A 10,331-nucleotide genomic window follows, 5' to 3' on the forward strand; every position below is an offset into this window, starting at 1 on the left:
TGTAAGAACTCGACCAGCCTGCACAGCCCTGACCTTAACTCCATCTAATACCCGTGGGATGAACTGAATTGATAACTGTGAGCCGGACCTTATCAGCCAACATCAGTGGCCGATCTCACTAATGCTCTGGTGGATAAATGGGAACAAGTCCCTGCGTGAAGGCTCCACAAATGTTGTGACCAGAAAGTCTGACAATGAAGTGTGTTGTAACAGCACATTAAAGCCTTTATGGTGTTGGGATAAGATCTCCAACATAAAGAAACACTATAGTTCATGTACAAGCTGCAGGCTGAAAAAATAAGCCATTGTTGAAGTGTCAAAAACTGCAGTCCCACTTCAGTGTCCATCTTTACAGATGAAATGAAGACGTTTACAGCCTGGTACAAAGAGCAGAAAGCAACTGTTCTATTCATGTAAGAATAGTACTCATCAGTCTGTAATGTGAACGGTCACATTGCACCTCATACACAGAAAGACACACTGGGCTCCCCTGGGTTTTTCTGAAAGGTTGTAACTTTACATTTTTACAGGATGTAGCAGATAGTTCCAAACTGGAATGTTCAACAGTTTAAATGTGATCATTCCTGAAGTGTGCTGACAGCTCAAGTGTGTGGACGGACAGCACAGGACTTCTGGAGAATTTAGAACTTCTTGCTGTGTTTAGGGCCCTGCCAATGGAAGCCATGTACAAAGCATCAAAGCAACTCCAAAATCCAGCAATAACTACCTCATTACAGCTCTTAAAATGATGAATTAAAAAGGTGTGGATGATGGAGAATCTCCTCACACAATGCTTCCTCATATCAAGCAATGGCTTTAAGCACCATTTGTTTTCATGGTGAAAACAGTTCATGGTCATATTATGGGTGCAAACTTTAACATAATTTTGCATGTGATGCATCTCATCAGTCATGATCAGACAATTCTCCACTTCACCTCGAAATAGGACCTGAAGGTCTGGCTGATTTTTCTGTACATTTTACTGGATAAAGGAACTTTGATGCAGTTAAGGAACTGATGTTCGTTGATGAAGTTGGAAACTGACAACATTAAGAGAGAGAGAAGAAAAATAACAACCGCAGAGGTGAGCGACGATAAAGATCACAAGCTCCAAGCTGACAAACTAGACAACAAAAAAGACTTAGCCAAAAAAGATCAAAGAAAAATACATTCATTCTGACCTAGTGCACTGCAAAAATACGAACTTAACTCCCGGCAGCAGTCAGCGTTTGTCTGTTTTTCTGCCTTGTCTAAACTTCTTCAGCTTCGACTGACGCTTACAGAGTCGCTTCCCTCCAGCTTTGAAAAACACATTCCATTTTAATGTAGCAGCCGCTCACAAGGTCATTTGTCACTTGATAATGACAAAGCAAACCCAAAGGCATTTCACTGTCAAGTGTGTGTATGTGCGTGTATGCGTGAAGGAAGTGGGAGAGGTGAGAGGGCTGGTGGCATCCTTGTAAGCTCGTAGACATGTTTGAAGTTTGAAGACGTGATCAGATAGTGAACTGGGGAAGACGTGTGTTGATTTTCTTGTCGAGGATGAGGAAGTGCTGGTGTCTTGCTGAAAGGAAAACACATAGGTACAGACATTTTTCAGCACGAATGTGTGAAACGCTGAGATATTCTATCACACGCACACATATCCAGAGGTTTATGAGCCATCCAGTCAGTGCCTTTGCAACAGATGTGCTCTGTCTGCGGAGGGTATCGAACTTCCACCCATGTAAGTTGCATTTACAAGCCCCTAATAAGTAGGTGCTGTGAAAATCATGCGTTGCTAGCATGTGCTGAGTGGGACATCCACCAGGCAGGCTTACCGCTTGTCAAACAGGCTGTACAAACCAAAAAAAGTAGGGAGAGAGAGAAAAAAATCAATGTGTCATTTTATTGCATTTTTTGTGGGTTATTCTGAGCATATCATTCCACTGTTTTCTGACAACTTACATAACAATGCTGAGGAGAGAGATGTTTATATTTAGAGCAGAAAGCTTCCAACCTTCAAACTGTATCCTCTAATTCCTTGGGCACCCGATGTTGCAAAACAGTGTGTGAATTTGTGTGGGCGGGTGTTTGTGTATGATCATGAGTGCTCCTGTGAAAGCGGGCATGTATGAATTCCTGGTGTAAAGGTGCGGGCATTACTAGGTGTGTGTGTGTGTGTGTGTGTGTGTGTGTGTGTGTGTGTGTGTGGTGTGTGGTGTGTGGACCTTCTTATGTTAATCCTTACCAGACCTATTTGCTGGCCTTTCTGGTAAGAGCGGCATGTGGACCCTGGTTGGCATGACTGACACAAAGACAGATTACAGTAAAGCCCAACAGTCAGCTTGTGCTGCTCTGAATATGACTGCTGTTTATGGGGACCGACTGGTCTGTACAGGTCAGTACTGGTCTGCAGAGTTCTGTACTGGTCAGTTATTTTGTTGTGGCCCATTTCATCTGTTCTGGTTTGGGCTTAGTTGAGGCAGAAACTGTAGTACCCCCTCCTGTGTGTGTGAGCTTGTTGCTGATGGACCTCTCTTAAAACGCATGATTAAGAGACTGATTGAATGATTTTTTTAAAAAACGCTACAGTCTTCGCTATGCTTCTGTGAAGCTGACTCATACGAGAAGCAGCGCTGCCACATCAGACAAATAGTTTTCAGCTTTTCTGAATGACTAAACAGGAGGCCATCAGATAAAAATGAGGGCAAGATTGTAAACGGGAAGAATACATAGCTCAGGAGTTCCTTTCATTCTTAGATTTTTTTTTCATACTATCGTCTGACAAACCAACCAAGTCTCACAGGAATGATAGCAATTCTCTGTACTGTATGTCCAGTGGCACTGCAGGAAGTAGTGCACTCTTTACATATGGCAGAGGCATAGATCGTGATGTAACAAGTTCACATTTTACTGTCTCCTGTCATTCAACTAATGTTCAGTGTTTAAACTGACCATGATGATAATCCTCCATTAAACCTTAATCACACTAGTTTCCATGCACACATAGTGTAGAATGATACTGTTTTTTTAGTTAATTGTGGCTCAGGTAGGAGAGCAGGTTGACCAGAAATCGTAGGGTTCAATGATGACTTTGGTGTGTGTGTGTGTGTGAATGGATGACAAGAGTTATAAAGGTGCTACTTAAAGCCTCTTTCTGACTTTTTTTTTAATCCGATGGCATCTGAACATGGCAGCTTCATGTTTAAATAAGCACCTTGGTAACTTTTTCGAAAGTTACAATTGAGATCATGCCTCGTGACATTTCTGTAACACTTTCAACACAGCAAAAGCCGAAACTGCATGCAGTGGTGTTAACATACTTGCATCAGACAGCAACAGTACACACACACACACACACACACACACACACACACATATATATATATATATATATATATATATATATATATATATATATATATATATATATATATATATATATATATAGCTAATCATGTTGAAAGGCTAATTGATGATTAGAAAACCCTTATGCAATTATGTTAGCACATGATTAAAATTGTGAGTTTACATGGGAAACATAAAATTGTCTGAGTCCCAAACTTTTGAACGGTAGTGTACATATATGTGTCTTCAAGGCAAGAGTGTTCTGTTTATTTACACACATGAAATAACAGCAGAAACTTCATTAATTACTTATATTATAGATAATCTCTGAGATGAACACAGGATCGATCAAAATCCAACTGTCAGACAGGTGAGCTTTCACACAGTCACAGTTTACGAGCTGCAGTTAAATCATTTGTTTCATAGCTGAATACGAGTTAGTCTCTTCACCAGTATGTATCATCCATCACTTTATCTACTGTTCCAGTGTCGCTGTGGCAAATATCATGTGTGCGCTGTGGCTCTCTCTGTCACTATGGTGTGTATAATGTCTGAATAAAGCTATGAAGAATATTAATGTAATAGTAATCCATGTCTAATTGACAGAAAGTTGCCACTTTAACAAACTAATGAAGCTAGCAATGTCTAAAAAGGACCGAAATATGAACCATTCACCATTTAGTTTTTTTTTTTTCAAAGCAGCTTTGGAATGTTAAAAAAAAAATCTATAATTCGGGTTGTGCCTCAGTGTTAGAGATGAATGACTTTACTCATGTATTATTTGTTCTGCTTGTCTACATTTTCTAACAGCTCCAAGTATTAATATCAATGTAGCACTATTGTTCAAGGCTGCTGGGAATATAAGACACGAAACAATACAAAGCATCAAATTTTAGACTTGAAAAGTTCACAAGTTGTCAAAACCTGGCATTTGCATTACTCACAATGAAACTGAATCGCTGAAACTTTGGCTTTAGATGTGGGTGTGTTATGTTAGTTGCATCTAATGTAACCTCGGGCTGCTGGCTTCAAGCATAAATGGAAGGAAAGCTGTGGAGTTCTGGTAAGCTCTCGTCTCTTGCACTCGTCAGGAGATAATGGCATCAAGTAATGCATTACTCACTAATTTAATCCCTGTGGAAAGTACATCATCCCATTACTTTTGTGTTACTCTACAATATCACCTTAGATGTACTTTCACATGATAGCAGTTGACATTATAACATTAAATGTTACGTATACCCACATATCAGCACAAATCCCTTCCTGATGAGAGGAACATACACAAGATGTTTCTTTTTATTCTCTTTATTAATAAAACTAAAAGCCAAGTTGGTGAAAACCTCCTGAAAGACGATAAAACTGTCAGGATTCAAATAAGAATCGCAGTAACACTGGCCTCAAAATAAAAGCAAAAAACTGTAACTTTAACCGATTAGGGACCCTACTGTGATTATTAAAACATAATGTGATTACAGTAATGTGTTGCTTTGTGATGCATTACCTCCAACACTACTCATTTTTCAAGTTAGCATAGAAAGTGCAGCATGTACTCAGATCAGCTTCGACCCAGACATTCATCCCTGGCTAATTTCAGCAGCTGCTTCACCGTTTATACCTTCCAGCACCACACTATGTCTTCTACTGCGAGATCTCTCACTGTGAAGCAGCCTCAGAAAACCTGAAGGAAAGTCTGACAACAACAACATCAAATGAGCAGATCAGATAGCAGAGCTTCTTCCTAGAGATCACTTGCAACAACAGGAAAGTAGGAGTTTAAATGGTAGCAACTCCCACGTTAAGCGGAGAACAACAAATGTGAATAATGAAGACGATCACAAAGATGCTCCCTGCAAATATTCACAGAAAGCTGTTGTGCAGCAAAGACGTAGATGTGCACAAATATGAGCAGAAAAAGCAGAAAAGAAAAGGGAAAAGTTATTCTAACAACACAGTCCAGCTAACCCAGGCCAACTTCAAACAAAATCAGGTGGCGTGAACAACTTTCTTGACACATTAAATGAATATCCTGCTGTGTTTTCCACAGAAATAATGGCTAATTTATTTCCTGAGACACAACAGTATGTTTTAAGATCACGTAATATATAATGTTTTTTTTCCACATTCATGTGCTAATTTAGAATGTAAATGGGTGTAATAAAGCAAGTCATGTGAATAAGTGATTAATACGACTCATGTGGTGGGCAGTTACACTCATATTTCACGTCTAGGTGAGCAAACGAGGGTCTTCTTGTATCTGGGCTTCTAGCAGACTGGAAACAATTGATGTGTCACTCTGGATGCACAAAAGTACAGACATTCCTGCAAACACAGACGACACACACACACACACACACACACACACATATGCACACAGTGTATTAAAGGAGGAGGAAAAGTCTTAATCTATACCAACCCCCCCTGAGAGTTTCATTCCCTAGATACGTGAGCGCCATTTGAAGCGTTGCATCCACACAGGCTCACATCCGCCTGGGTACGTGAGCGCCATGTCGAATTCATGACGGTTGTCATGGTGCCCACATAGCAACCGGCTATACATGTACCGGCTGCTGCCTCCGGTCGACTCAGCGATGGGGGGAGGGACAGAGGGAGGTGGGTGGTGGGGGCAAGAGGGGGATAGAAGGGCAACAGAGGGGTGGGAGGTTGAGGGAAACAAGAAGGGAGGGCTGGGAAATTTAGAGGGGCGTGCATGTCAATTTGTGGGTTTTTTTGTGTGTGTGTTTTGTGTGAGTTAAAAAGGAAGAGAGACGTAGAAGGCTGGGGCAAAGAAAAAAGACAGATGAAGAAAAAGGGGATCAGCTGGTCTGTAAACCTCAGAGAGATGGGGGGAAAGACAGCGGAGAAGAGAGCGAACTTACGGTTGACAGCTCTCTGAAAAGCCATGTGGCTTATATAGACACAGTGAGCAAGAAAAACCCCAGAAGACAACACTTCATTCGCTGTTACACTGTGTTTTCATACACAGAACAACAGTATTTGAGAGACTGAATAAACATGATTGCGTTCAGATGGGAAAACCACTGACTGAATGTTTCTGTTGCAGAAATCATCATTTTAGAACACATTTAATCTGAACTGCTGCAGAAAACCGCATTTTTCTTGAGGAAAAAAAACGACAAAAATGATTGAATCTGCTTTGTTTTTCCAACATACCGACACGTGTTTCTAGATGAAACAGCTGCTCTTTGTAAATTTAGATTTTTAGACTGAATATGAGGCCAAAAAAGGATATTTTCTCAAACAGCAGACAGCACTGTATATCATTATGGCAAATACGAGAGGCATGTTCTGCTAATTCCTCCTCCTCCTCAGTTGGTCGTGTGAGCGCGTGCAGAACAGTTCATGGGTAATTGATGTGCCGAGTCTTATTTTGGGAGTTGAATCAAACGACAGGGCTTTATGCATCACCTGGCAAAAAAAAAAAAAAGAAGAGAAAAAGAATAAAAGTGCAGCACATGCAGAGTCTCACACAGAAGTGCACGTACCAACGTACAGGCAGCTTCATGAGCAGCCCCATTTCATGCCAGAGACATGAATAGACGCACATACGTAAACACAGACCAAGAAAGAGTCCACGTGAAGTCGCTCTCACACAGAGACACAGGCACACATACATGAATATTTCAGTTTGCTTCAAAACGTGCAAACCAACCATCGCCCATCCCCCCACCCACGACCAACCAACCCTCAGCCAAGGCTTGGGTAGCGGTGCAGGAATAGGCCATAAATGATAGAGAAAGAGCAGGAACACGGGAGGGAAAAAGAGAAAGAGAGTGGAGATAGAGGGTCTGACAGACTGGAAATTCATCAGGCAGAACGATGGGAGGGTGGGAGAGGACGTGGAGGAAAATATAGACGTCAGGGTGGAGTGACAGCCCTGACAGCTCGCCCAGAGTAGCGGGGAAAAGGACAGATCTTGATTTATTCGGCTCACTTGTTATAAAATACAACCATTTTTAGAGGAGTTGGTCAACTAATCTGTTAAATAATAGGTCAAAAAAACTGATGTGCTGAGAGTTTATTTTGGGAACAGTTTCAGGTGAGCGACTGTGTGTTCAACCATCATCGTGGTTTAGCTGTTTACTCGTGATAAAGACGCATTTCCCTCCTTTGTGGTGGAAAATCCAACAGCTTTGATCACAGCATTAACTCTAAGTGCTATGTCAAATAGTAGTCACTGCATGTACCTTCAGTTGTATGACAACGTACGGTTATGTCAGCCTATATGGTGAATTTTACATTGTTGATGGAGGTGTTATAGAGGCCACTGCTGCCCAACAAGGTCATCAACAGGGCAGAAAAATGGCACTTGTCCTCTCTGAGTTTCACCAGTCAGTGTCAGATCCTGCTTACCCTTTTTTTTTTTTTTTTTTTAGGATTGCTTACTTACCCCAGAGTAGGTACTTTTTTATCTCCTGAAAACTGCCCTGAAAAGGGGTTTTACAGGGGTCAGGGTTTTTAATTTTTTTTTCTTATATTATTTTTATACCAAAAATGTACTGTGAACTTAAAGACAGGGGGTCTTTAAGTTCACAGTGAAAATCTAGTTTTTTTTATTTGCTAGAAAACACATCATAAGCAAAATAAACAGTTAATGCCACAACTGAGCCTTTCAACCATGAAACTGCAGTCTCCCAGTGACGGCCTCAAAACACGGATTTGGACTTCCAACGTTTTAAATGTAACAAACATAAGGAATCAATCCTGTCAGCCTGCAGGATGGGACTTTCTGTATCGACCTTCCTCTTCAGAGATTTTCAGTTTGACATGTATGACTGAATTGCATTAATTCACAACTTGCCATTGTGCAGTGTGAAGCAGTTTGCAGTGTTTGTGCAGAGTCAAAGGTGAGCTGGGGTGCTTGAGCTGCAGCCAGGCAAAGAAGTCAAAGGTATAGAGTTACATCTAAGCCATTTTAAGGCATTAAGACATTATTTTTGTGTAAAAAAAACTAAATATGCAAATTTTAGGAATTCATTTCCTGAGGTACCATCAACGCCAGAACAAAATTACTAAATCACTGCTCGCTGCTCATTTCCAAGTCCAGGCGCCAGTACTGGTCCAACTCTGGTATGAGTGCTGCTAAGTAAAGCTTGTTCTCTGCCCAAAATGGTAAAGTCAGCACCCTCACAATTTAAGGGGTCAAACATTGTGCTCCTTAAGTAATCTAGTAATGTCTGGAAATGTCACACTTCCCTGACGATGGACTGGAGAGGAGGCTGCATCTAATTTCCAATATCAACAGTCTCACAAAGAAAAATTTTCATGCAACAGCATACCAGGAGTGTGACAGCAAGAAAGTAAACTAGACTAGAATTCAAGTTTAGTTTGTTTTTATTCTTCACAGAAACTCTTTCTGTCACTGTTCATGGGTAGAAATCCTGTGGTGCAGCACCACGAAGTGCTTCTCAGAGGGAGACGGCCTGAAAGTGTTGCCTGTTATCCCTCTCTGTGGTGTCAGGCTGGTACTCAACCTTGGAAAGTGGCCTTAAGGAGCAGCTGTTTTCTTTTTTCCCTTCAGGTGTAGTTGCTGACACTTTATGCAAACTAGTTCATTAGCCCAGCCTTAAACTAACTCTGCCTGTTCCTCCAGCAGCGGGGCATAACGATGACCCACAATAGACCTTTTTTACAGCAGACATTCCGACTTGTTGTGGCAGGAAAAGCACCGGGTGAGACAAATTTTGTTAACAATGTCTCAGTTCCATTAAACCTCACTATTAAGTTGTGCCAGTGACCTTAGTACTGGCTGGCCTAATGGAATGATTAGAAATGTTGTTAATTATACCTTTCATTCCCCTCTTCTGACATGCTAAAATGTATGCAGTGAAAAGGTCTGTCGTTTTCGTGCTTGGGAACTGACACGAGGGCAAAACTGATCCGTTAAAGTGTCCCATTAGCACTCTGACATATCATTAATGAATGAATATTTTTAAAAAGGACACTTTAGCCTTCAAGGTGTGGGTGACCCCAGATATAATTTACTCAAAACTCCTGGATGACTTTGGTCGCACGCTCTCCTCATTTAAAAGGTAAGCGGATCCATTTCCTCGACCTCTCCCCAACTCATTTCCTAAAACCCTGTCGTGTTCCTTTAAGACACAGAGCTTTGGCGAGTTCGATATTTCATTTGAAGAGGAGTCGGCGTGTAGGCCTACATGTGTGGGTGTTCATGATGCAAGCTTGTGAAAGCATGTGGCTGTATGGGCTAAATGATAAAAGCGAGCAGGCTCTTCAGGCCGCTGGCAATTACAAACCGTGGAGTCAAACGGCCGTAAGTGAGCTTGTGGCATGAATGGGACAACCTGCGATTCGCCCGATTTTACTCAGCTGGAATTCTCCTTACAGTAGACACAGTGATCTGATCCTGCAGATCTCCGCTTACACACATGTCCCGGTGAACCCACACCTCATTCCCTGTTGCATCGGTGTTAATCTCTCGCTCCATTTGCACTCGTCAGGAGATAACGGCATCATTAGCACACATTAACGTGTCTCTATTATCATTCCCTCAGTGTCCCAGAGTCCCTGTGCACACTGTACTTGTGTGTGTGAGCGAAGAGAAAGAGCTGTGAATGGGGATGAGGCGTGAATACGGCTTTTTCAACGGTTTCAGTCTTTCGCAGACTGCTGCAGAGGTGTGCAGTTGTGTGAGCCAACACATTTACGCATCAGTCAAGATATTCCACAGGAAGGAGTACTTGCTAATTACACTCATTATATGGATGGTTGACACAAGCTCTTTATTGTTGAATGACAGTACAGGAACAGGAGAAATTTTTGAAAAAAAATCTGAGCCATAAGGTGCCCAATGGCTTGGTGGTTAGCACCATTGCCTCACAGCTAGAAGATCCACGGCCTGGACCTGGGATCTTTCTGCATGGAGTTTGCATGTTCTCCCTGTGCATGTGTGGGTTTTCTCCGGGTACTCCGGCTTCCTCCCACAGTCCAAAAACATGACAAGGTTAACTGGTGGTTCT

Source organism: Amphiprion ocellaris, chromosome 15, assembly GCF_022539595.1.
Source record: "Amphiprion ocellaris isolate individual 3 ecotype Okinawa chromosome 15, ASM2253959v1, whole genome shotgun sequence".
NCBI lineage: Eukaryota > Metazoa > Chordata > Actinopteri > Pomacentridae > Amphiprion > Amphiprion ocellaris.